The sequence below is a fragment of the Dendropsophus ebraccatus genome, chromosome 14 (assembly GCF_027789765.1).
Source record: "Dendropsophus ebraccatus isolate aDenEbr1 chromosome 14, aDenEbr1.pat, whole genome shotgun sequence".
Classification (NCBI taxonomy): domain Eukaryota; kingdom Metazoa; phylum Chordata; class Amphibia; order Anura; family Hylidae; genus Dendropsophus; species Dendropsophus ebraccatus.
Window position 1 is genome coordinate 53,660,101 of NC_091467.1, and position 27,116 is coordinate 53,687,216.

Here is a 27,116-nt window from a genome sequence, read left to right on the forward strand (position 1 = left end):
TAACAAGAAGGACGTGGTGTCCGAGAAGGGGAGTTTTCGGGAAACCGTTGTGGCCATCGCTTCTCGGCCTTTGGCTAAGATCAAGTGTAGTAGCACAGGCCTGGCCCCCCCATGTCACCGTCTGCAGGGCCATCACCAGGACCGTGTTTTGTTTCATCTGGGGCTCCAAAATGGACAGAGTGAAGCGCTCCGTGATGTACAAGGAACCCCGCAAGGGCGGAAAAGGTGTTCCGGATATCCCTACCTTGCTGCGGGCAGCCTTTGTATGTGACTGTGTGCGGAGGACTCTGCAACAGAAGAATGGCTCTGCGGGCAGGTCCATGTCTCGCCTGTTCCTCCTCCCCCTCTGGAGGGGTCTGAGCTGGGACAAGTGGGACAGCTCCATCCCTTACAACTGGCACACTCCCTGGTTCTACGGGGGCGTCGTCAAGTTTGTGAGGGAACACCAACTGGAGGGACTCAAGCCCGACTTGTGGAAGCCAAAAACTGTCCACAAGCTCATCAGAGCACAGGACTCTATGGAGCTCGTTCCAGGGCTCGCTGCGGCCACCGCAGAGACTGTATGGACAAATGTGGCTTCGGCAAAGCTGACCAACGGGCACAAGGACTTGTCTTGGATGGCCATTCAGGGGGGACTGCCTTTGAGGTCATTCATGCATGCCCGCAACCTGTGCAAAACGCGGTACTGCCCCCGGTGCCCCTTCGTGGAGGAAACATCTTCGCACCTCTTTTGGCAGTGTCCGTTTGCTCAGGGCCTGTTGGACGCCCTGGAACTTGAACTCAGTGACTGTGTGCCCAGGAACAGGCTAACGCACTGCGCGGTGCTGTACGGCCTGTTCCCTGGGAATTTCGGCGATGAGGCAACCCGGGAGGCCTGGCGCCTTATGAACTGTTTTAAGGACGCTATATGGCTTGCCAGGAACCGCCTCATTCTGAAGAAGGAGAGGATGTCCTTTCTGGACTGCCGCAGGCTGGTCCACAGCCTGCTCAGAGACTATTCCATCATGGACAGATCGGACCAGGAAGAAGAGGATTGATACCCCTCTCCTTCCCCCTCTCCCCTTGTGTTGTGTTGTCTTTCAATAAAGCTTCGGGCCTGTGATTTCCCCTCCCTACCCCCCTCTCTCCCACCCCCCTTACCCCATCACTTGTCTGTATTGCTTTATTGTTTGTTGTTTTAGGATTGTTAAGGTATGCAGGAATGTTAGTGTAGCGGGTGGTATGATGTATAGCGTAGGGAGCCTGTGCTGTATGTTGTACCATGGTGCTGAGTATGTAGTGTCTTATTTATTGAACTGTGCTGCGTCACAGTTTATGTATGCCTGACGACGACTGATTGTAATAAAGATATTTTCAATCAAAAAAATCTGTTCTTATCAGTTTAATATCTGATACGTCCCCTATCTGGGGACCATATATTAAATGGATTTTTAGAACAGGGAGATGGAAAAAGAGCTTGCTCTGTCCTCTCCAGGCATTGACCTGGTATTGCAGTGCCTCCAGGTTCAGTGCACCCCCTAATGAGTTTGCAAAAAACAGAGCAAAAGAATGAAGAAGGAAACAAGCCGGCTGCACCTGAAACTACTGTTTTGCAAGAAACATCCCTCGAGTGTGTTGTGCGCAGGTGGACCGACCCCGAAAAATTAGCCCGAGTGTGGCTACGAAAAGTTTGTTTGTCCAAGACTTGCTGGCCTCTGTTGCCATGGCAACCAACTGGCAGAGTTGTTTACAACTTGGCTGCCGGGCCAGTGCTGGTGATGTCATCGCGGGACGTGATGTCATCAAGGCTTTGCTGCTATACACAGCTGCCAGCACAACAAGCAGCTCAGTTGCAGCCGGTCAAGCGACCGAGCAGGTAGGTGGAAAGGTAGGTGCAGTTTATTAAACCGTTTCCTTTGGATTTGATTTCCTGGTGGCCGGCCGATGTATCCTGCTGATGCTGCCTGCCTACGGCTCCAGCTGGGAGAATTCACCCTCCATGTTCTTTGATAGATAGATTAGATACATTAGATAGAATAGATAGGATAGATAGGATAGATTAGATAGATAGATAGATAGATAGATAGATAGATAGATAGATAGATAGATAGATAGGTAGGTAGGTAGGTAGGTAGGTAGGTACTAATAATAAGCTAGCCAGCTAGGCAGCCAGCCACAGAGACAGCCAGCCAGCTACAGAGACAGCCAGCCAAAGAGCTAGCTGCATGTCATGTATGCCAGACAGAGACGGAGACAGAGACAGAGACGTGTATGTCTGCCATCCATCAGGTGGAAGCAGACGCAGTGTGATTGGGGGGTGGAGCTATTCAGATTTGAGAGCAGAAAGGAAGACAGAGGCAGTGCTAGGCAATAGGAGATGCAGTGTGAAAGCACGTCCGGTCCGCCATCTGAGAGGGTGGAGCGCATAATAGGGTATGTATGTCTGGCTTCGCCTTAACAAGAAGGACGTGGTGTCCGAGAAGGGGAGTTTTCGGGAAACCGTTGTGGCCATCGCTTCTCGGCCTTTTGGCTAAGATCAAGTGTAGTAGCACAGGCCTGGCCCCCCCATGTCACCGTCTGCAGGGCCATCACCAGGACCGTGTTTTGTTTCATCTGGGGCTCCAAAATGGACAGAGTGAAGCGCTCCGTGATGTACAAGGAACCCCGCAAGGGCGGAAAAGGTGTTCCGGATATCCCTACCTTGCTGCGGGCAGCCTTTGTATGTGACTGTGTGCGGAGGACTCTGCAACAGAAGAATGGCTCTGCGGGCAGGTCCATGTCTCGCCTGTTCCTCCTCCCCCTCTGGAGGGGTCTGAGCTGGGACAAGTGGGACAGCTCCATCCCTTACAACTGGCACACTCCCTGGTTCTACGGGGGCGTCGTCAAGTTTGTGAGGGAACACCAACTGGAGGGACTCAAGCCCGACTTGTGGAAGCCAAAAACTGTCCACAAGCTCATCAGAGCACAGGACTCTATGGAGCTCGTTCCAGGGCTCGCTGCGGCCACCGCAGAGACTGTATGGACAAATGTGGCTTCGGCAAAGCTGACCAACGGGCACAAGGACTTGTCTTGGATGGCCATTCAGGGGGGACTGCCTTTGAGGTCATTCATGCATGCCCGCAACCTGTGCAAAACGCGGTACTGCCCCCGGTGCCCCTTCGTGGAGGAAACATCTTCGCACCTCTTTTGGCAGTGTCCGTTTGCTCAGGGCCTGTTGGACGCCCTGGAACTTGAACTCAGTGACTGTGTGCCCAGGAACAGGCTAACGCACTGCGCGGTGCTGTACGGCCTGTTCCCTGGGAATTTCGGCGATGAGGCAACCCGGGAGGCCTGGCGCCTTATGAACTGTTTTAAGGACGCTATATGGCTTGCCAGGAACCGCCTCATTCTGAAGAAGGAGAGGATGTCCTTTCTGGACTGCCGCAGGCTGGTCCACAGCCTGCTCAGAGACTATTCCATCATGGACAGATCGGACCAGGAAGAAGAGGATTGATACCCCTCTCCTTCCCCCTCTCCCCTTGTGTTGTGTTGTCTTTCAATAAAGCTTCGGGCCTGTGATTTCCCCTCCCTACCCCCCTCTCTCCCACCCCCCTTACCCCATCACTTGTCTGTATTGCTTTATTGTTTGTTGTTTTAGGATTGTTAAGGTATGCAGGAATGTTAGTGTAGCGGGTGGTATGATGTATAGCGTAGGGAGCCTGTGCTGTATGTTGTACCATGGTGCTGAGTATGTAGTGTCTTATTTATTGAACTGTGCTGCGTCACAGTTTATGTATGCCTGACGACGACTGATTGTAATAAAGATATTTTCAATCAAAAAAATCTGTTCTTATCAGTTTAATATCTGATACGTCCCCTATCTGGGGACCATATATTAAATGGATTTTTAGAACAGGGAGATGGAAAAAGAGCTTGCTCTGTCCTCTCCAGGCATTGACCTGGTATTGCAGTGCCTCCAGGTTCAGTGCACCCCCTAATGAGTTTGCAAAAAACAGAGCAAAAGAATGAAGAAGGAAACAAGCCGGCTGCACCTGAAACTACTGTTTTGCAAGAAACATCCCTCGAGTGTGTTGTGCGCAGGTGGACCGACCCCGAAAAATTAGCCCGAGTGTGGCTACGAAAAGTTTGTTTGTCCAAGACTTGCTGGCCTCTGTTGCCATGGCAACCAACTGGCAGAGTTGTTTACAACTTGGCTGCCGGGCCAGTGCTGGTGATGTCATCGCGGGACGTGATGTCATCAAGGCTTTGCTGCTATACACAGCTGCCAGCACAACAAGCAGCTCAGTTGCAGCCGGTCAAGCGACCGAGCAGGTAGGTGGAAAGGTAGGTGCAGTTTATTAAACCGTTTCCTTTGGATTTGATTTCCTGGTGGCCGGCCGATGTATCCTGCTGATGCTGCCTGCCTACGGCTCCAGCTGGGAGAATTCACCCTCCATGTTCTTTGATAGATAGATTAGATACATTAGATAGAATAGATAGGATAGATAGGATAGATTAGATAGATAGATAGATAGATAGATAGATAGATAGATAGATAGATAGATAGATAGATAGGTAGGTAGGTAGGTAGGTACTAATAATAAGCTAGCCAGCTAGGCAGCCAGCCACAGAGACAGCCAGCCAGCTACAGAGACAGCCAGCCAAAGAGCTAGCTGCATGTCATGTATGCCAGACAGAGACGGAGACAGAGACAGAGACGTGTATGTCTGCCATCCATCAGGTGGAAGCAGACGCAGTGTGATTGGGGGGTGGAGCTATTCAGATTTGAGAGCAGAAAGGAAGACAGAGGCAGTGCTAGGCAATAGGAGATGCAGTGTGAAAGCACGTCCGGTCCGCCATCTGAGAGGGTGGAGCGCATAATAGGGTATGTATGTCTGGCTTCGCCTTAACAAGAAGGACGTGGTGTCCGAGAAGGGGAGTTTTCGGGAAACCGTTGTGGCCATCGCTTCTCGGCCTTTTGGCTAAGATCAAGTGTAGTAGCACAGGCCTGGCCCCCCCATGTCACCGTCTGCAGGGCCATCACCAGGACCGTGTTTTGTTTCATCTGGGGCTCCAAAATGGACAGAGTGAAGCGCTCCGTGATGTACAAGGAACCCCGCAAGGGCGGAAAAGGTGTTCCGGATATCCCTACCTTGCTGCGGGCAGCCTTTGTATGTGACTGTGTGCGGAGGACTCTGCAACAGAAGAATGGCTCTGCGGGCAGGTCCATGTCTCGCCTGTTCCTCCTCCCCCTCTGGAGGGGTCTGAGCTGGGACAAGTGGGACAGCTCCATCCCTTACAACTGGCACACTCCCTGGTTCTACGGGGGCGTCGTCAAGTTTGTGAGGGAACACCAACTGGAGGGACTCAAGCCCGACTTGTGGAAGCCAAAAACTGTCCACAAGCTCATCAGAGCACAGGACTCTATGGAGCTCGTTCCAGGGCTCGCTGCGGCCACCGCAGAGACTGTATGGACAAATGTGGCTTCGGCAAAGCTGACCAACGGGCACAAGGACTTGTCTTGGATGGCCATTCAGGGGGGACTGCCTTTGAGGTCATTCATGCATGCCCGCAACCTGTGCAAAACGCGGTACTGCCCCCGGTGCCCCTTCGTGGAGGAAACATCTTCGCACCTCTTTTGGCAGTGTCCGTTTGCTCAGGGCCTGTTGGACGCCCTGGAACTTGAACTCAGTGACTGTGTGCCCAGGAACAGGCTAACGCACTGCGCGGTGCTGTACGGCCTGTTCCCTGGGAATTTCGGCGATGAGGCAACCCGGGAGGCCTGGCGCCTTATGAACTGTTTTAAGGACGCTATATGGCTTGCCAGGAACCGCCTCATTCTGAAGAAGGAGAGGATGTCCTTTCTGGACTGCCGCAGGCTGGTCCACAGCCTGCTCAGAGACTATTCCATCATGGACAGATCGGACCAGGAAGAAGAGGATTGATACCCCTCTCCTTCCCCCTCTCCCCTTGTGTTGTGTTGTCTTTCAATAAAGCTTCGGGCCTGTGATTTCCCCTCCCTACCCCCCTCTCTCCCACCCCCCTTACCCCATCACTTGTCTGTATTGCTTTATTGTTTGTTGTTTTAGGATTGTTAAGGTATGCAGGAATGTTAGTGTAGCGGGTGGTATGATGTATAGCGTAGGGAGCCTGTGCTGTATGTTGTACCATGGTGCTGAGTATGTAGTGTCTTATTTATTGAACTGTGCTGCGTCACAGTTTATGTATGCCTGACGACGACTGATTGTAATAAAGATATTTTCAATCAAAAAAAATCTGTTCTTATCAGTTTAATATCTGATACGTCCCCTATCTGGGGACCATATATTAAATGGATTTTTAGAACAGGGAGATGGAAAAAGAGCTTGCTCTGTCCTCTCCAGGCATTGACCTGGTATTGCAGTGCCTCCAGGTTCAGTGCACCCCCTAATGAGTTTGCAAAAAACAGAGCAAAAGAATGAAGAAGGAAACAAGCCGGCTGCACCTGAAACTACTGTTTTGCAAGAAACATCCCTCGAGTGTGTTGTGCGCAGGTGGACCGACCCCGAAAAAATTAGCCCGAGTGTGGCTACGAAAAGTTTGTTTGTCCAAGACTTGCTGGCCTCTGTTGCCATGGCAACCAACTGGCAGAGTTGTTTACAACTTGGCTGCCGGGCCAGTGCTGGTGATGTCATCGCGGGACGTGATGTCATCAAGGCTTTGCTGCTATACACAGCTGCCAGCACAACAAGCAGCTCAGTTGCAGCCGGTCAAGCGACCGAGCAGGTAGGTGGAAAGGTAGGTGCAGTTTATTAAACCGTTTCCTTTGGATTTGATTTCCTGGTGGCCGGCCGATGTATCCTGCTGATGCTGCCTGCCTACGGCTCCAGCTGGGAGAATTCACCCTCCATGTTCTTTGATAGATAGATTAGATACATTAGATAGAATAGATAGGATAGATAGGATAGATTAGATAGATAGATAGATAGATAGATAGATAGATAGATAGATAGATAGATAGATAGATAGGTAGGTAGGTAGGTAGGTAGGTACTAATAATAAGCTAGCCAGCTAGGCAGCCAGCCACAGAGACAGCCAGCCAGCTACAGAGACAGCCAGCCAAAGAGCTAGCTGCATGTCATGTATGCCAGACAGAGACGGAGACAGAGACAGAGACGTGTATGTCTGCCATCCATCAGGTGGAAGCAGACGCAGTGTGATTGGGGGGTGGAGCTATTCAGATTTGAGAGCAGAAAGGAAGACAGAGGCAGTGCTAGGCAATAGGAGATGCAGTGTGAAAGCACGTCCGGTCCGCCATCTGAGAGGGTGGAGCGCATAATAGGGTATGTATGTCTGGCTTCGCCTTAACAAGAAGGACGTGGTGTCCGAGAAGGGGAGTTTTCGGGAAACCGTTGTGGCCATCGCTTCTCGGCCTTTTGGCTAAGATCAAGTGTAGTAGCACAGGCCTGGCCCCCCCATGTCACCGTCTGCAGGGCCATCACCAGGACCGTGTTTTGTTTCATCTGGGGCTCCAAAATGGACAGAGTGAAGCGCTCCGTGATGTACAAGGAACCCCGCAAGGGCGGAAAAGGTGTTCCGGATATCCCTACCTTGCTGCGGGCAGCCTTTGTATGTGACTGTGTGCGGAGGACTCTGCAACAGAAAAATGGCTCTGCGGGCAGGTCCATGTCTCGCCTGTTCCTCCTCCCCCCTCTGGAGGGGTCTGAGCTGGGACAAGTGGGACAGCTCCATCCCTTACAACTGGCACACTCCCTGGTTCTACGGGGCGTCGTCAAGTTTGTGAGGGAACACCAACTGGAGGGACTCAAGCCCGACTTGTGGAAGCCAAAAACTGTCCACAAGCTCATCAGAGCACAGGACTCTATGGAGCTCGTTCCAGGGGCTCGCTGCGGCCAACCGCAGAGACTGTATGGACAAATGTGGCTTCGGCCAAAGCTGACCAACGGGCACAAGGACTTGTCTTGGATGGCCATTCAGGGGGGACTGCCTTTGAGGTCATTCATGCATGCCCGCAACCTGTGCAAAACGCGGAGGGGGTACTGCCCCCCGGTGCCCCTTCGTGGAGGAAACATCTTCGCACCTCTTTGGCAGTGTCCGTTTGCTCAGGGCCTGTTGGACGCCCTGGAACTTGAACTCAGTGACTGTGTGCCCAGGAACAGGCTCTAACGCACTGCGCGGTTGCTGTACGGCCTGTTTCCCTGGGAATTTCGGCGATGAGGCAACCCGGGAGGCCTGGCGCCTTATGAACTGTTTTAAGGACGCTATATGGCTTGCCAGGAACCGCCTCATTCTGAAGAAGGAGAGGATGTCCTTTCTGGACTGCCGCAGGCTGGTCCACAGCCTGCTCAGAGGACTATTCCATCATGGACAGATCGGACCAGGAAGAAGAGGATTGATACCCCTCTCCTTCCCCCTCTCCCCTTGTGTTGTGTTGTCTTTCAATAAAGCTTCGGGCCTGTGAGTTTCCCCTCCCTACCCCCCTCTCTCCCACCCCCCTTACCCCATCACTTGTCTGTATTGCTTTATTGTTTGTTGTTTTAGGATTGTTAAGGTATGCAGGAATGTTAGTTGTAGCGGGTGGTATGATGTATAGCGTAGGGAGCCTGTGCTGTATGTTGTACCATGGTGCTGAGTATGTAGTGTCTTATTTATTGAACTGTGCTGCGTCACAGTTTATGTATGCCTGACGACGACTGATTGTAATAAAGATATTTTCAATCAAAAAAATCTGTTCTTATCAGTTTAATATCTGATACGTCCCCTATCTGGGGACCATATATTAAATGGATTTTTAGAACAGGGAGATGGAAAAGAGCTTGCTCTGTCCTCTCCAGGCATTGACCTGGTATTGCAGTGCCTCCAGGTTCAGTGCACCCCTAATGAGTTTGCAAAAAACAGAGCAAAAGAATGAAGAAGGAAACAAGCCGGCTGCACCTGAAACTACTGTTTTGCAAGAAACATCCCTCGAGTGTGTTGTGCGCAGGTGGACCGACCCCGAAAAATTAGCCCGAGTGTGGCCTACGAAAAGTTTGTTTGTCCAAGACTTGCTGGCCTCTGTTGCCATGGCAAACCAACTGGCAGAGTTGTTTACCAACTTGGCTGCCGGGCCAGTGCTGGTGATGTCATCGCGGACGTGATGTCATCAAGGCTTTGCTGCTATACACAGCTGCCAGCACAACAAGCAGCTCAGTTGCAGCCGGTCAAGCGACGAGCAGGTAGGTGGAAAGGTAGGTGCAGTTTATTAAACCGTTTCCTTTGGATTTGATTTCCTGGTGGCCGGCCGATGTATCCTGCTGATGCTGCCTGCCTACGGCTCCAGCTGGGAGAATTCACCCTCCATGTTCTTTGATAGATAGATTAGATACATTAGATAGAATAGATAGGATAGATAGGATAGATTAGATAGATAGATAGATAGATAGATAGATAGATAGATAGATAGATAGATAGATAGATAGATAGATAGGTAGGTAGGTAGGTAGGTAGGTAGGTACTAATAATAAGCTAGCCAGCTAGGCAGCCAGCCACAGAGACAGCCAGCCAGCTACAGAGACAGCCAGCCAAAGAGCTAGCTGCATGTCATGTATGCCAGACAGAGACGGAGACAGAGACAGAGACGTGTATGTCTGCCATCCATCAGGTGGAAGCAGACGCAGTGTGATTGGGGGGTGGAGCTATTCAGATTTGAGAGCAGAAAGGAAGACAGAGGCAGTGCTAGGCAATAGGAGATGCAGTGTGAAAGCACGTCCGGTCCGCCATCTGAGAGGGTGGAGCGCATAATAGGGTATGTATGTCTGGCTTCGCCTTAACAAGAAGGACGTGGTGTCCGAGAAGGGGAGTTTTCGGGAAACCGTTGTGGCCATCGCTTCTCGGCCTTTTGGCTAAGATCAAGTGTAGTAGCACAGGCCTGGCCCCCCCATGTCACCGTCTGCAGGGCCATCACCAGGACCGTGTTTTGTTTCATCTGGGGCTCCAAAATGGACAGAGTGAAGCGCTCCGTGATGTACAAGGACCCCGCAAGGGCGGAAAAGGTGTTCCGGATATCCCTACCTTGCTGCGGGCAGCCTTTGTATGTGACTGTGTGCGGAGGACTCTGCAACAGAAGAATGGCTCTGCGGGCAGGTCCATGTCTCGCCTGTTCCTCCTCCCCCTCTGGAGGGGTCTGAGCTGGGACAAGTGGGACAGCTCCATCCCTTACAACTGGCACACTCCCTGGTTCTACGGGGGCGTCGTCAAGTTTGTGAGGGAACACCAACTGGAGGGACTCAAGCCCGACTTGTGGAAGCCAAAAACTGTCCACAAGCTCATCAGAGCACAGGACTCTATGGAGCTCGTTCCAGGGCTCGCTGCGGCCACCGCAGAGACTGTATGGACAAATGTGGCTTCGGCAAAGCTGACCAACGGGCACAAGGACTTGTCTTGGATGGCCATTCAGGGGGGACCTGCCTTTGAGGTCATTCATGCATGCCCGCAACCTGTGCAAAACGCGGTACTGCCCCCCGGTGCCCCTTCGTGGAGGAAACATCTTCGCACCTCTTTTGGCAGTGTCCGTTTGCTCAGGGCTGTTGGACGCCCTGGAACTTGAACTCAGTGACTGTGTGCCCAGGAACAGGCTAACGCACTGCGCGGTGCTGTACGGCCTGTTCCCTGGGAATTTCGGCGATGAGGCAACCCGGGAGGCCTGGCGCCTTATGAACTGTTTTAAGGACGCTATATGGCTTGCCAGGAACCGCCTCATTCTGAAGAAGGAGAGGATGTCCTTTCTGGACTGCCGCAGGCTGGTCCACAGCCTGCTCAGAGACTATTCCATCATGGACAGATCGGACCAGGAAGAAGAGGATTGATACCCCTCTCCTTCCCCCTCTCCCCTTGTGTTGTGTTGTCTTTCAATAAAGCTTCGGGCCTGTGATTTCCCCTCCCTACCCCCCTCTCTCCACCCCCCTTACCCCCATCACTTGTCTGTATTGCTTTATTGTTTGTTGTTTTAGGATTGTTAAGGTATGCAGGAATGTTAGTGTAGCGGGTGGTATGATGTATAGCGTAGGGAGCCTGTGCTGTATGTTGTACCATGGTGCTGAGTATGTAGTGTCTTATTTATTGAACTGTGCTGCGTCACAGTTTATGTATGCCTGACGACGACTGATTGTAATAAAGATATTTTCAATCAAAAAAATCTGTTCTTATCAGTTTAATATCTGATACGTCCCCTATCTGGGGACCATATATTAAATGGATTTTTAGAACAGGGAGATGGAAAAAGAGCTTGCTCTGTCCTCTCCAGGCATTGACCTGGTATTGCAGTGCCTCCAGGTTCAGTGCACCCCCTAATGAGTTTGCAAAAAACAGAGCAAAAGAATGAAGAAGGAAACAAGCCGGCTGCACCTGAAACTACTGTTTTTGCAAGAAACATCCCTCGAGTGTGTTGTGCGCAGGTGGACCGACCCCGAAAAATTAGCCCGAGTGTGGCTACGAAAAGTTTGTTTGTCCAAGACTTGCTGGCCTCTGTTGCCATGGCAACCAACTGGCAGAGTTGTTTACAACTTGGCTGCCGGGCCAGTGCTGGTGATGTCATCGCGGGACGTGATGTCATCAAGGCTTTGCTGCTATACACAGCTGCCAGCACAACAAGCAGCTCAGTTGCAGCCGGTCAAGCGACCGAGCAGGTAGGTGGAAAGGTAGGTGCAGTTTATTAAACCGTTTCCTTTGGATTTGATTTCCTGGTGGCCGGCCGATGTATCCTGCTGATGCTGCCTGCCTACGGCTCCAGCTGGGAGAATTCACCCTCCATGTTCTTTGATAGATAGATTAGATACATTAGATAGAATAGATAGGATAGATAGGATAGATTAGATAGATAGATAGATAGATAGATAGATAGATAGATAGATAGATAGATAGATAGGTAGGTAGGTAGGTAGGTAGGTAGGTACTAATAATAAGCTAGCCAGCTAGGCAGCCAGCCACAGAGACAGCCAGCCAGCTACAGAGACAGCCAGCCAAAGAGCTAGCTGCATGTCATGTATGCCAGACAGAGACGGAGACAGAGACAGAGACGTGTATGTCTGCCATCCATCAGGTGGAAGCAGACGCAGTGTGATTGGGGGGTGGAGCTATTCAGATTTGAGAGCAGAAAGGAAGACAGAGGCAGTGCTAGGCAATAGGAGATGCAGTGTGAAAGCACGTCCGGTCCGCCATCTGAGAGGGTGGAGCGCATAATAGGGTATGTATGTCTGGCTTCGCCTTAACAAGAAGGACGTGGTGTCCGAGAAGGGGAGTTTTCGGGGAAACCGTTGTGGCCATCGCTTCTCGGCCTTTTGGCTAAGATCAAGTGTAGTAGCACAGGCCTGGCCCCCCCATGTCACCGTCTGCAGGGCCATCACCGGACCGTGTTTGTTTCATCTGGGGCTCCAAAATGGACAGAGTGAAGCGCTCCGTGATGTACAAGGAACCCCGCAAGGGCGGAAAAGGTGTTCCGGATATCCCTACCTTGCTGCGGGCAGCCTTTGTATTGTGACTGTGTGCGGAGGGACTCTGCAACAGAAGAATGGCTCTGCGGGCAGGTCCATGTCTCGCCTGTTCTCCTCCCCCTCTGGAGGGGTCTGAGCTGGGACAAGTGGGACAGCTCCATCCCTTACAACTGGCACACTCCCTGGTTCTACGGGGGCGTCGGTCAAGTTTGTGATGGGAACACCAACTGGAGGGACTCAAGCCCGACTTGTGGAAAGCCAACAAACTGTCCACAGCTCATCAGAGCACAGGACTCTATGGAGCTCGTTCCAGGGCTCGCTGCGGCCACCGCAGAGACTGTATGGACAAATGTGGCTTCGGCAAAGCTGACCAACGGGCACAAGGACTTGTCTTGGCATGGCCATCAGGGGGACTGCCTTTGAGGTCATTCATGCATGCCCGCAACCTGTGCAAAACGCGCGGTACTGCCCACCGGTGCCCCTTCGTGGAGGAAAACATCTTCGCACCTCTTTTGGCAGTGTCCGTTTGCTCAGGCCCTGTTGGACGCCCTGGAACTTGAACTCAGTGGACTGTGTGCCCAGGAACAGCTAACGCACTGCGCGTGTGCTGTACGGCCTGTTCCCTGGGAATTTCGGCGATGAGGCAACCCGGGAGGCCTGGCGCCTTATGAACTGTTTTAAGGACGCTATATGGCTTGCCAGGAACCGCCTCATTCTGAAGAAGGAGAGGATGTCCTTTCTGGACTGCCGCAGGCTGGTCCACAGCCTGCTCAGAGGACTATTTCCATCAATGGACAGATCGGACCAGGAAGAAGAGGATTGATACCCATCTCCTCTCCCCTCTCCCCTTGTGTTGTGTTGTCTTTCAATAAAGCTTCGGGCCTGTGATTTCCCCTCCCTACCCCCCTCTCTCCCACCCCCCTTACCCCATCACTTGTCTGTATTGCTTTATTGTTTGTTGTTTTAGGATTGTTAAGGTATGCAGGAATGTTAGTGTAGCGGGTGGTATGATGTATAGCGTAGGGAGCCTGTGCTGTATGTTGTACCATGGTGCTGAGTATGTAGTGTCTTATTTATTGAACTGTGCTGCGTCACAGTTTATGTATGCCTGACGACGACTGATTGTAATAAAGATATTTTCAATCAAAAAAATCTGTTCTTATCAGTTTAATATCTGATACGTCCCCTATCTGGGGACCATATATTAAATGGATTTTTAGAACAGGGAGATGGAAAAAGAGCTTGCTCTGTCCTCTCCAGGCATTGACCTGGTATTGCAGTGCCTCCAGGTTCAGTGCACCCCCTAATGAGTTTGCAAAAACAGAGCAAAAGAATGAAGAAGGAAAACAAGCGGCTGCACCTGAAACTACTGTTTTGCAAGAAACATCCCGAGAGTGTGTTGTGCGCAGGTGGACCGACCCCGAAAAATTAGCCGAGTGTGGCTACGAAAAGTTTGTTTGTCCAAGACTTGCTGGCCTCTGTTGCCATGGCAACCAACTGGCAGAGTTGTTTACAACTGGCTGCCGGGCCAGTGCTGGTGATGTCATCGCGGGACGTGATGTCATCAAGGCTTTGCTGCTATACACAGCTGCCAGCACAACAAGCAGCTCAGTTGCAGCCGGTCAAGCGACCGAGCAGGTAGGTGGAAAGGTAGGTGCAGTTTATTAAACCGTTTCCTTTGGATTTGATTTCCTGGTGGCGGCCGATGTATCCTGCTGATGCTGCCTGCCTACGGCTCCAGCTGGGAGAATTCACCCTCCATGTTCTTTGATAGATAGATTAGATACATTAGATAGAATAGATAGGATAGATAGGATAGATTAGATAGATAGATAGATAGATAGATAGATAGATAGATAGATAGATAGATAGATAGGTAGGTAGGTAGGTAGGTAGGTAGGTACTAATAATAAGCTAGCCAGCTAGGCAGCCAGCCACAGAGACAGCCAGCCAGCTACAGAGACAGCCAGCCAAAGAGCTAGCTGCATGTCATGTATGCCAGACAGAGACGGAGACAGAGACAGAGACGTGTATGTCTGCCATCCATCAGGTGGAAGCAGACGCAGTGTGATTGGGGGTGGAGCTATTCAGATTTGAGAGCAGAAAGGAAGACAGAGGCAGTGCTAGGCAATAGGAGATGCAGTGTGAAAGCACGTCCGGTCCGCCATCTGAGAGGGTGGGGAGCGCATATAGGGTATGTATGTCTGGCTTCGCCTTAACAAGAAGGACGTGGTGTCGAGAAGGGGAGTTTTCGGGAAAACCGTTGTGGCCATCGCTTCTCGCCTTTTGGCTAAGATCAAGTGTAGTAGCACAGGCCTGGCCCCCCATGTCACCGTCTGCAGGGCCATCACCAGGACCGTGTTTTGTTTCATCTGGGGCTCCAAAATGGACAGAGTGAAGCGCTCCGTGATGTACAAGGAACCCCGCAAGGGCGGAAAAGGTGTTCCGGATATCCCTACCTTGCTGGGGCAGCCTTGTATGTGACTGTGTGCGGAGGACTCTGCAACAGAAGAATGGCTCTGCGGGCAGGTCCATGTCTCGCCTGTTCCTCCTCCCCCTCTGGAGGGGTCTGAGCTGGGACAAGTGGGACAGCTCCATCCCTTACAACTGGCACACTCCCTGGTTCTACGGGGGCGTCGTCAAGTTTGTGAGGGAAACCAACTGGAGGGACTCAAGCCCGACTGTGGAAGCCAAAAACTGTCCACAAGCTCATCAGAGCACAGGACTCTATGGAGCTCGTTCCAGGGCTCGCTGCGGCCACCGCAGAGACTGTATGGACAAATGTGGCTTCGGCAAAGCTGACCAACGGGCACAAGGACTTGTCTTGGATGGCCATTCAGGGGGGACTGCCTTTGAGGTCATTCATGCATGCCCGCAACCTGTGCAAAACGCGGTACTGCCCCCGGTGCCCCTTCGTGGAGGAAACATCTTCGCACCTCTTTTGGCAGTGTCCGTTTGCTCAGGGCCTGTTGGACGCCCTGGAACTTGAACTCAGTGACTGTGTGCCCAGGAACAGGCTAACGCACTGCGCGGTGCTGTACGGCCTGTTCCCTGGGAATTTCGGCGATGAGGCAACCCGGGAGGCCTGGCGCCTTATGAACTGTTTTAAGGACGCTATATGGCTTGCCAGGAACGCCTCATTCTGAAGAAGGAGAGGATGTCCTTTCTGGACTGCCGCAGGCTGGTCCACAGCCTGCTCAGAGACTATTCCATCATGGACAGATCGGACCAGGAAGAAGAGGATTGATACCCCTCTCCTTCCCCCTCTCCCCTTGTGTTGTGTTGTCTTTCAATAAAGCTTCGGCCTGTGATTTCCCCTCCCTACCCCCTCTCTCCCACCCCCCTTACCCCATCACTTGTCTGTATTGCTTATTGTTTGTTGTTTTAGGATTGTTAAGGTATGCAGGAATGTTAGTGTAGCGGGTGGTATGATGTATAGCGTAGGGAGCCTGTGCTGTATGTTGTACCATGGTGCTGAGTATGTAGTGTCTTATTTATTGAACTGTGCTGCGTCACAGTTTATGTATGCCTGACGACGACTGATTGTAATAAAGATATTTTCAATCAAAAAAAATCTGTTCTTATCAGTTTAATATCTGATACGTCCCCTATCTGGGGACCATATATTAAATGGATTTTTAGAACAGGGAGATGGAAAAAGAGCTTGCTCTGTCCTCTCCAGGCATTGACCTGGTATTGCAGTGCCTCCAGGTTCAGTGCACCCCTAATGAGTTTGCAAAAAACAGAGCAAAAGAATGAAGAAGGAAACAAGCCGGCTGCACCTGAAACTACTGTTTTGCAAGAAACATCCCTCGAGTGTGTTGTGCGCAGGTGGACCGACCCCGAAAAATTAGCCCGAGTGTGGCTACGAAAAGTTTGTTTGTCCAAGACTTGCTGGCCTCTGTTGCCATGGCAACCAACTGGCAGAGTTGTTTACAACTTGGCTGCCGGGCCAGTGCTGGTGATGTCATCGCGGGACGTGATGTCATCAAGGCTTTGCTGCTATACACAGCTGCCAGCACAACAAGCAGCTCAGTTGCAGCCGGTCAAGCGACCGAGCAGGTAGGTGGAAAGGTAGGTGCAGTTTATTAAACCGTTCCTTTGGATTGATTTCCTGGTGGCCGGCCGATGTATCCTGCTGATGCTGCCTGCCTACGGCTCCAGCTGGGAGAATTCACCCTCCATGTTCTTTGATAGATAGATTAGATACATTAGATAGAATAGATAGGATAGATAGGATAGATTAGATAGATAGATAGATAGATAGATAGATAGATAGATAGATAGATAGATAGATAGATAGATAGATAGTAGGTAGGTAGGTAGGTAGGTAGGTACTAATAATAAGCTAGCCAGCTAGGCAGCCAGCCACAGAGACAGCCAGCCAGCTACAGAGACAGCCAGCCAAAGAGCTAGCTGCATGTCATGTATGCCAGACAGAGACGGAGACAGAGACAGAGACGTGTATGTCTGCCATCCATCAGGTGGAAGCAGACGCAGTGTGATTGGGGGGTGGAGCTATCAGATTGAGAGCAGAAAGGAAGACAGAGGCAGTGCTAGGCAATAGGAGATGCAGTGTGAAAGCACGTCCGGTCCGCCATCTGAGAGGGTGGAGCGCATAATAGGGTATGTATGTCTGGCTTCGCCTTAACAAGAAGGACGTGGTGTCCGAGAAGGGGAGTTTTCGGGAAACCGTTGTGGCCATCGCTTCTCGGCCTTTTGGCTAAGATCAAGTGTAGTAGCACAGGCCTGGCCCCCCCATGTCACCGTCTGCAGGGCCATCACCAGGACCGTGTTTTGTTTCATCTGGGCTCCAAAATGGACAGAGTGAAGCGCTCCGTGATGTACAAGGAACCCCGCAAGGGCGGAAAAGGTGTTCCGGATATCCCTACCTTGCTGCGGGCAGCCTTTGTATGTGACTGTGTGCGGAGGACTCTGCAACAGAAGAATGGCTCTGCGGGCAGGTCCATGTCTCGCCTGTTCCTCCCCCTCTGGAGGGGTCTGAGCTGGGACAAGTGGGACAGCTCCATCCCTTACAACTGGCACACTCCTGGTTCTACGGGGGCGTCGTCAAGTTTGTGAGGGAACACCAACTGGAGGGACTCAAGCCCGACTTGTGGAAGCCAAAAACTGTCCACAAGCTCATCAGAGCACAGGACTCTATGGAGCTCGTTCCAGGGCTCGCTGCGGCCACCGCAGAGACTGTATGGACAAATGTGGCTTCGGCAAAGCTGACCAACGGGCACAAGGACTTGTCTTGGATGGCCATTCAGGGGGGACTGCCTTTGAGGTCATTCATGCATGCCCGCAACCTGTGCAAAACGCGGTACTGCCCCGGTGCCCCTTCGTGGAGGAAAACATCTTCGCACCTCTTTTGGCAGTGTCCGTTTGCTCAGGGCCTGTTGGACGCCCTGGAACTTGAACTCAGTGACTGTGTGCCCAGGAACAGGCTAACGCACTGCGCGGTGCTGTACGGCCTGTTCCCTGGGAATTTCGGCGATGAGGCAACCCGGGAGGCCTGGCGCCTTATGAACTGTTTTAAGGACGCTATATGGCTTGCCAGGAACCGCCTCATTCTGAAGAAGGAGAGGATGTCCTTTCTGGACTGCCGCAGGCTGGTCCACAGCCTGCTCAGAGACTATTCCATCATGGACAGATCGGACCAGGAAGAAGAGGATTGATACCCCTCTCCTTCCCCCTCTCCCTCGTGTTGTGTTGTCTTTCAATAAAGCTTCGGGCCTGTGATTTCCCTCCCTACCCCCCTCTCTCCCACCCCCCTTACCCCATCACTTGTCTGTATTGCTTATTGTTTGTTGTTTTAGGATGTTAAGGTATGCAGGAATGTTAGTGTAGCGGGTGGTATGATGTATAGCGTAGGGAGCCTGTGCTGTATGTTGTACCATGGTGCTGAGTATGTAGTGTCTTATTTATTGAACTGTGCTGCGTCACAGTTTATGTATGCCTGACGACGACTGATTGTAATAAAGATATTTTCAATCAAAAAAATCTGTTCTTATCAGTTTAATATCTGATACGGTCCCCTATCTGGGGACCATATATTAAATGGATTTTTAGAACAGGGAGATGGAAAAAGAGCTTGCTCTGTCCTCTCCAGGCATTGACCTGGTATTGCAGTGCCTCCAGGTTCAGTGCACCCCCCTAATGAGTTTGCAAAAAAACAGAGCAAAAGAATGAAGAAGGAAACAAGCCGGCTGCACCTGAAACTACTGTTTTGCAAGAAACATCCCTCGAGTGTGTTTGTGCGCAGGTGGACCGACCCCGAAAAATTAGCCCGAGTGTGGCTACGAAAAGTTTGTTTGTCCAAGACTTGCTGGCCTCTGTTGCCATGGCAACCAACTGGCAGAGTTGTTTACAACTTGGCTGCCGGGCCAGTGCTGGTGATGTCATCGCGGGACGTGATGTCATCAAGGCTTTGCTGCCTATACACAGCTGCCAGCACAACAAGCAGCTCAGTTGCAGCCGGTCAAGCGGACCGAGCAGGTAGGTGGAAAGGTAGGTGCAGTTTATTAAACCGTTTCCTTTGGATTTGATTTCCTGGTGGGCCGGCCGATGTATCCTGCTGATGCTGCCTGCCTACGGCTCCAGCTGGGAGAATTCACCCTCCATGTTCTTTGATAGATAGATTAGATACATTAGATAGAATAGATAGGATAGATAGGATAGATTAGATAGATAGATAGATAGATAGATAGATAGATAGATAGATAGATAGATAGATAGGTAGGTAGGTAGGTAGGTAGGTACTAATAATAAAGCTAGCCAGCTAGGCAGCCAGCCACAGAGACAGGCCAGCCAGCTACAGAGACAGCCAGCCAAAGAGCTAGCTGCATGTCATGTATGCCAGACAGAGACGGAGACAGAGACAGAGACGTGTATGTCTGCCATCCATCAGGTGGAAGCAGACGCAGTGTGATTGGGGGGGTGGAGCTATTCAGATTTGAGAGCAGAAAGGAAGACAGAGGCAGTGCTAGGCAATAGGAGATGCAGTGTGAAAGCACGTCCGGTTCCGCCATCTGAGAGGGTGGGAGCGCATAATAGGGTATGTATGTCTGGCTTCGCCTTAACAAGAAGGACGTGGTGTCCGAGAAGGGGAGTTTTCGGGAAACCGTTGTGGCCATCGCTTCTCGGCCTTTTGGCTAAGATCAAGTGTAGTAGCACAGGCCTGGCCCCCCCATGTCACCGTCTGCAGGGCCATCACCAGGACCGTGTTTTGTTTCATCTGGGGCTCCAAAATGGACAGAGTGAAGCGCTCCGTGATGTACAAGGAACCCCGCAAGGGCGGAAAAGGTGTTCCGGATATCCCTACCTTGCTGCGGGCAGCCTTTGTATGTGACTGTGTGCGGAGGACTCTGCAACAGAAGAATGGCTCTGCGGGCAGGTCCATGTCTCGCCTGTTCCTCCTCCCCTCTGGAGGGGTCTGAGCTGGGACAAGTGGGACAGCTCCATCCCTTACAACTGGCACACTCCCTGGTTCTACGGGGGCGTCGTCAAGTTTGTGAGGGAACACCAACTGGAGGGACTCAAGCCCGACTTGTGGAAGCCAAAAACTGTCCACAAGCTCATCAGAGCACAGGACTCTATGGAGCTCGTTCCAGGGCTCGCTGCGGCCACCGCAGAGACTGTATGGACAAATGTGGCTTCGGCAAAGCTGACCAACGGGCACAAGGACTTGTCTTGGATGGCCATTCAGGGGGGACTGCCTTTGAGGTCATTCATGCATGCCCGCAACCTGTGCAAAACGCCGGTACTGCCCCCGGTGCCCTTCGTGGAGGAAACATCTTCGCACCTCTTTTGGCAGTGTCCGTTTGCTCAGGGCCTGTTGGACGCCCTGGAACTTGAACTCAGTGACTGTGTGCCCAGGAACAGGCTAACGCACTGCGCGGTGCTGTACGGCTGTTCCCTGGGAATTTCGGCGATGAGGCAACCGGGAGGCCTGGCGCCTTATGAACTGTTTTAAGGACGCTATATGGCTTGCCAGGAACCGCCTCATTCTGAAGAAGGAGAGGATGTCCTTTCTGGACTGCCGCAGGCTGGTCCACAGCCTGCTCAGAGACTATTCCATCATGGACAGATCGGACCAGGAAGAAGAGGATTGATACCCCTCTCCTTCCCCTCTCCCCTTGTGTTGTGTTGTCTTTCAATAAAGCTTCGGGCCTGTGATTTCCCCTCCCTACCCCCCTCTCTCCCACCCCCCTTACCCATCACTTGTCTGTATTGCTTTATTGTTTGTTGTTTTAGGATTGTTAAGGTATGCAGGAATGTTAGTGTAGCGGGTGGTATGATGTATAGCGTAGGGAGCCTGTGCTGTATGTTGTACCATGGTGCTGAGTATGTAGTGTCTTATTTATTGAACTGTGCTGCGTCACAGTTTATGTATGCCTGACGACGACTGATTGTAATAAAGATATTTTCAATCAAAAAAATCTGTCTTATCAGTTTAATATCTGATACGTCCCTATCTGGGGACCATATATTAAATGGATTTTTAGAACAGGGAGATGGAAAAAGAGCTTGCTCTGTCCTCTCCAGGCATTGACCTGGTATTGCAGTGCCTCCAGGTTCAGTGCAACCCCTAATGAGTTTGCAAAAAACAGAGCAAAAGAATGAAGAAGGAAACAAGCCGGCTGCACCTGAAACTACTGTTTTGCAAGAAACATCCCTCGAGTGTGTTGTGCGCAGGTGGACCGACCCCGAAAAATTAGCCCGAGTGTGGCTACGAAAAGTTTGTTTGTCCAAGACTTGCTGGCCTCTGTTGCCATGGCAACCAACTGGCAGAGTTGTTTACAACTTGGCTGCCGGGCCAGTGCTGGTGATGTCATCGCGGGACGTGATGTCATCAAGGCTTTGCTGCTATACACAGCTGCCAGCACAACAAGCAGCTCAGTTGCAGCCGGTCAAGCGACCGAGCAGGTAGGTGGAAAGGTAGGTGCAGTTTATTAAACCGTTTCCTTTGGATTTGATTTCCTGGTGGCCGGCCGATGTATCCTGCTGATGCTGCCTGCCTACGGCTCCAGCTGGGAGAATTCACCCTCCATGTTCTTTGATAGATAGATTAGATACATTAGATAGAATAGATAGGATAGATAGGATAGATAGGATAGATAGATAGATAGATAGATAGATAGATAGATAGATAGATAGATAGGTAGGTAGGTAGGTAGGTAGGTACTAATAATAAGCTAGCCAGCTAGGCAGCCAGCCACAGAGACAGCCAGCCAGCTACAGAGACAGCCAGCCAAAGAGCTAGCTGCATGTCATGTATGCCAGACAGAGACGGAGACAGAGACAGAGACGTGTATGTCTGCCATCCATCAGGTGGAAGCAGACGCAGTGTGATTGGGGGGTGGAGCTATTCAGATTTGAGAGCAGAAAGGAAGACAGAGGCAGTGCTAGGCAATAGGAGATGCAGTGTGAAAGCACGTCCGGTCCGCCATCTGAGAGGGTGGAGCGCATAATAGGGTATGTATGTCTGGCTTCGCCTTAACAAGAAGGACGTGGTGTCCGAGAAGGGGAGTTTTCGGGAAACCGTGTGGCCATCGCTTCTCGGCCTTTTGGCTAAGATCAAGTGTAGTAGCACAGGCCTGGCCCCCCCATGTCACCGTCTGCAGGGCCATCACCAGGACCGTGTTTTGTTTCATCTGGGGCTCCAAAATGGACAGAGTGAAGCGCTCCGTGATGTACAAGGAACCCCGCAAGGGCGGGAAAAGGTGTCCGGATATCCCTACCTTGCTGCGGGCAGCCTTTGTATGTGACTGTGTGCGGAGGACTCTGCAACAGAAGAATGGCTCTGCGGGCAGGTCCATGTCTCGCCTGTCCTCCTCCCCTCTGGAGGGGTCTGAGCTGGGACAAGTGGGACAGCTCCATCCCTTACAACTGGCACACTCCCTGGTTCTACGGGGGCGTCGTCAAGTTTGTGAGGGAACACCAACTGGAGGGACTCAAGCCCGACTTGTGGAAGCCAAAAACTGTCCACAAGCTCATCAGAGCACAGGACTCTATGGAGCTCGTTCCAGGGCTCGCTGCGGCCACCGCAGAGACTGTATGGACAAATGTGGCTTCGGCAAAGCTGACCAACGGGCACAAGGACTTGTCTTGGATGGCCATTCAGGGGGGACTGCCTTTGAGGTCATTCATGCATGCCCGCAACCTGTGCAAAACGCGGTACTGCCCCCGGTGCCCCTCGTGGAGGAAACATCTTCGCACCTCTTTTGGCAGTGTCCGTTTGCTCAGGGCCTGTTGGACGCCCTGGAACTTGAACTCAGTGACTGTGTGCCCAGGAACAGGCTAACGCACTGCGCGGTGCTGTACGGCCTGTTCCCTGGGAATTTCGGCGATGAGGCAACCGGGAGGCCTGGCGCCTTATGAACTGTTTTAAGGACGCTATATGGCTTGCCAGGAACCGCCTCATTCTGAAGAAGGAGAGGATGTCCTTTCTGGACTGCCGCAGGCTGTCCACAGCCTGCTCAGAGACTATTCCATCATGGACAGATCGGACCAGGAAGAAGAGGATTGATACCCTCTCCTTCCCCCTCTCCCTTGTGTTGTGTTGTCTTTCAATAAAGCTTCGGGCCTGTGATTTCCCCTCCCTACCCCCTCTCTCCCACCCCCCTACCCCATCACTTGTCTGTATTGCTTTATTGTTTGTTGTTTTAGGATTGTTAGGTATGCAGGAATTTTAGTGTAGCGGGTGGTATGATGTATAGCGTAGGAGCCTGTGCTGTATGTTGTACCATGGTGCTGAGTATGTAGTGTCTATTTATTGAACTGTGCTGCGTCACAGGATGTATGCATGACGACGACTGATTGTAATAAAGATATTTTCAATCAAAAAAATCTGTTCTTATCAGTTTAATATCTGATACGTCCCTATCTGGGGACCATATATTAAATGGATTTTTAGAACAGGGAGATGGAAAAAAGAGCTTGCTCTGTCCTCTCCAGGCATTGACCTGGTATTGCAGTGCTCCAGGTTCAGTGCACCCCCTAATGAGTTTGCAAAAAACAGAGCAAAAGAATGAAGAAGGAAACAAGCCGGCTGCACCTGAAACTACTGTTTTGCAAGAAACATCCCTCGAGTGTGTTGTGCGCAGGTGGACCGACCCGAAAAATTAGCCCGAGTGTGGCTACGAAAAGTTTGTTTGTCCAAGACTTGCTGGCCTCTGTTGCCATGGCAACCAACTGGCAGAGTTGTTTACAACTTGGCTGCCGGGCCAGTGCTGGTGATGTCATCGCGGGACGTGATGTCATCAAGGCTTTGCTGCTATACACAGCTGCCAGCACAACAAGCAGCTCAGTTGCAGCCGGTCAAGCGACCGAGCAGGTAGGTGGAAAGGTAGGTGCAGTTTATTAAACCGTTTCCTTTGGATTTGATTCCTGGTGGCCGGCCGATGTATCCTGCTGATGCTGCCTGCCTACGGCTCCAGCTGGGAGAATTCACCCTCCATGTTCTTTGATAGATAGATTAGATACATTAGATAGAATAGATAGGATAGATAGGATAGATTAGATAGAAGATAGATAGATAGATAGATAGATAGATAGATAGATAGATAGATAGATAGGATAGTAGGTAGGTAGTAGGTAGGTAAGCTAATAATAAGCTAGCCAGCTAGGCAGCCAGCCACAGAGACAGCCAGCCAGCTACAGAGACAGCCAGCAAAGAGCTAGCTGCATGTCATGTATGCCAGACAGAGACGGAGACAGAGACAGAGACGTGTATGTCTGCCATCCATCAGGTGGAAGCAGACGCAGTGTGATTGGGGGGTGGAGCTATTCAGATTTGAGAGCAGAAAGGAAGACAGAGGCAGTGCTAGGCAATAGGAGATGCAGTGTGAAAGCACGTCCGGTCCGCCATCTGAGAGGGTGCGAGCATAATAGGGTATGTATGTCTGGCTCGCCTTAACAAGAAGGACGTGGTGTCCGAGAAGGGGAGTTTTCGGGAAACCGTTGTGGCCATCGCTTCTCGGCCTTTTGGCTAAGATCAAGTGTAGTAGCACAGGCCTGGCCCCCCCATGTCACCGTCTGCAGGGCCATCACCAGGACCGTGTTTTGTTTCATCTGGGCTCCAAAATGGACAGAGTGAAGCGCTCCGTGATGTACAAGGAACCCCGCAAGGGCGGAAAAGGTTCCGGATATCCCTACCTTGCTGCGGGCAGCCTTTGTATGTGACTGTTGTGCGGAGGACTCTGCAACAGAAGAATGGCTCTGCGGGCAGGTCCATGTCTCGCCTGTTCCTCCTCCCCCTCTGGAGGGGTCTGAGCTGGGACAAGTGGGACAGCTCCATCCCTACAACTGGCACACTCCCTGGTTCTACGGGGGCGTCGTCAAGTTGTGAGGGAACACCAACTGGAGGGACTCAAGCCCGACTTGTGGAAGCCAAAAACTGTCCACAAGCTCATCAGAGCACAGGACTCTATGGAGCTCGTTCCAGGGCTCGCTGCGGCCACCGCAGAGACTGTATGGACAATGTGGCTTCGGCAAAGCTGACCAACGGGCACAAGGACTTGTCTTGGATGGCCATTCAGGGGGGACTGCCTTTGAGGTCATTCATGCATGCCCGCAACCTGTGCAAAACGCGGTACTGCCCCCGCCCCTTCGTGGAGGAAAACATCTTCGCACCTCTTTGGCAGTGTCCGTTTGCTCAGGGCCTGTTGGACGCCCTGGAACTTGAACTCAGTGACTGTGTGCCCAGGAACAGGCTAACGCACTGCGCGGTGCTGTACGGCCTGTTCCCTGGGAATTTCGGCGATGAGGCAACCCGGGAGGCCTGGCGCCTTATAGAACTGTTTTAAGGACGCTATATGGCTTGCCAGGAACCGCCTCATTCTGAAGAAGGAGAGGATGTCCTTTCTGGACTGCCGCAGGCTGGTCCACAGCCTGCTCAGAGACTATTCCATCATGGACAGATCGGACCAGGAAGAAGAGGATTGATACCCCTCTCCTTCCCCTCTCCCTTGTGTTGTGTTGTCTTTCAATAAAGTTCGGGCCCTGTGATTTCCCCTCCTACCCCCTCTCTCCCACCCCCTTACCCCATCACTTGTCTGTATTGCTTTATGTTTGTTGTTTTAGGATTGTTAAGGTATGCAGAATGTTATGTAGTGTAGCGTGGTGTATGATGTATAGCGTAGGGAGCCTGTGCTGTATGTTGTACCATGGTGCTGAGTATGTAGTGTCTTATTTATTGAACTGTGCTGCGTCACAGTTTATGTATGCCTGACGACGACTGATTGTAATAAAGATATTTTCAATCAAAAAAATCTGTTCTTATCAGTTAATATCTGATACGTCCCCTATCTGGGGACCATATATAAATGGATTTTTAGAACAGGGAGATGGAAAAAGAGCTTGCTCTGTCTCCAGGCATTGACCTGGTATTGCAGTGGCTCCAGGTTCAGTGCACCCCTAATGAGTTTGCAAAAAACAGAGCAAAAGAATGAAGAAGGAAACAAGCCGGCTGCACTGAAAATACTGTTTTGCAAGAAAAATCCTCGAGTGTGGTGTGCGCAGGTGGACGACCCCGAAAAATTAGCCCGAGTGTGGCTACGAAAAGTTGTTTGTCCAAGACTTGCTGGCCTCTGTTGCCATGGCAACCAACGGCAGAGTTGTTTACAACTTGGCTGCCGGGCCAGTGCTGGTGATGTCATCGCGGGACGTGATGTCATCAAGGCTTTGCTGCTATACACAGCTGCCAGCACAACAAGCAGCTCAGTTGCAGTCGGTCAAGCGACGAGCAGGTAGGTGGAAAGGTAGGTGCAGTTATTAAACCGTTTCCCTTTGGATTTGATTTCCTGGTGGCCGGCCGATGTATCCTGCTGATGCTGCCTGCCTACGGCTCCAGCTGGGAGAATTCACCCTCCATGTTCTTTGATAGATAGATTAGATACATTAGATAGAATAGATAGGATAGATAGGATAGATTAGATAGATAGATAGATAGATAGATAGATAGATAGATAGATAGATAGATAGGTAGGTAGGTAGGTAGTAGGTACTAATAATAAGCTAGCCAGCTAGGCAGCCAGCCACAGAGACAGCCAGCCAGCTACAGAGACAGCCAGCCAAAGAGCTAGCTGCATGTCATGTATGCCAGACAGAGACGGAGACAGAGACAGAGACGTGTATGTCTGCCATCCATCAGGTGGAAGCAGACGCAGTGTGATTGGGGGTGGAGCTATTCAGATTTGAGAGCAGAAAGGAAGACAGAGGCAGTGCTAGGCAATAGGCGATGCAGTGTGAAAGCACGTCGGTCCGCCATCTGAGAGGGTGGAGCGCATAATAGGGTATGTATGTCTGGCTTCGCCTTAACAAGAAGGACGTGGTGTCCGAGAAGGGGAGTTTTCGGGAAACGTTTGTGGCCAATCGCTTCTCGGCCTTTTGGCTAAGATCAAGTGTAGTAGCACAGGCTGGCCCCCCATGCAACCGTCTGCAGGGCCATCACCAGGACCGTGTTTTGTTTCATCTGGGGCTCCAAAATGGACAGAGTGAAGCGCTCCAGTGATACAAGGAACCCGCAAGTGCGGAAAAGGTGTTCGGATTATCCCTACCTTGCTGCGGGCAGCCTTTGTATGTGGACTGTGGCGGAGGACTCTGCAACAGAAGAATGGCCTCGGCGAGGCTAGGTCATGTCTCGCTTTTCCTCCTCCCCCTCTGGAGGGGTCTGAGCTGGGACAA

At 51.5% G+C, this 27,116-nt stretch overlaps 11 pseudogenes; all 11 read left to right on the plus strand.

The window, feature by feature from the left end:
* The first annotated feature begins 1,347 nt into the window (after positions 1 to 1,347).
* LOC138773453 (U2 spliceosomal RNA) lies at positions 1,348 to 1,519 on the plus strand (annotated as a pseudogene).
* A 2,263-nt stretch (positions 1,520 to 3,782) lies between these two features.
* On the plus strand, positions 3,783 to 3,954 carry LOC138773454 (U2 spliceosomal RNA; annotated as a pseudogene).
* A 2,259-nt stretch (positions 3,955 to 6,213) lies between these two features.
* Positions 6,214 to 6,386, plus strand: LOC138773470 (U2 spliceosomal RNA; annotated as a pseudogene).
* Positions 6,387 to 8,666: 2,280 nt separating this feature from the next.
* LOC138773540 (U2 spliceosomal RNA) lies at positions 8,667 to 8,837 on the plus strand (annotated as a pseudogene).
* Positions 8,838 to 11,112: 2,275 nt separating this feature from the next.
* On the plus strand, positions 11,113 to 11,284 carry LOC138773455 (U2 spliceosomal RNA; annotated as a pseudogene).
* A 2,274-nt stretch (positions 11,285 to 13,558) lies between these two features.
* Positions 13,559 to 13,730, plus strand: LOC138773456 (U2 spliceosomal RNA; annotated as a pseudogene).
* A 2,249-nt stretch (positions 13,731 to 15,979) lies between these two features.
* LOC138773475 (U2 spliceosomal RNA) lies at positions 15,980 to 16,152 on the plus strand (annotated as a pseudogene).
* Positions 16,153 to 18,412: 2,260 nt separating this feature from the next.
* On the plus strand, positions 18,413 to 18,585 carry LOC138773567 (U2 spliceosomal RNA; annotated as a pseudogene).
* Positions 18,586 to 20,850: 2,265 nt separating this feature from the next.
* Positions 20,851 to 21,020, plus strand: LOC138773626 (U2 spliceosomal RNA; annotated as a pseudogene).
* Positions 21,021 to 23,260: 2,240 nt separating this feature from the next.
* LOC138773616 (U2 spliceosomal RNA) lies at positions 23,261 to 23,431 on the plus strand (annotated as a pseudogene).
* Positions 23,432 to 25,683: 2,252 nt separating this feature from the next.
* Positions 25,684 to 25,850, plus strand: LOC138773637 (U2 spliceosomal RNA; annotated as a pseudogene).
* Positions 25,851 to 27,116: the final 1,266 nt, after the last annotated feature.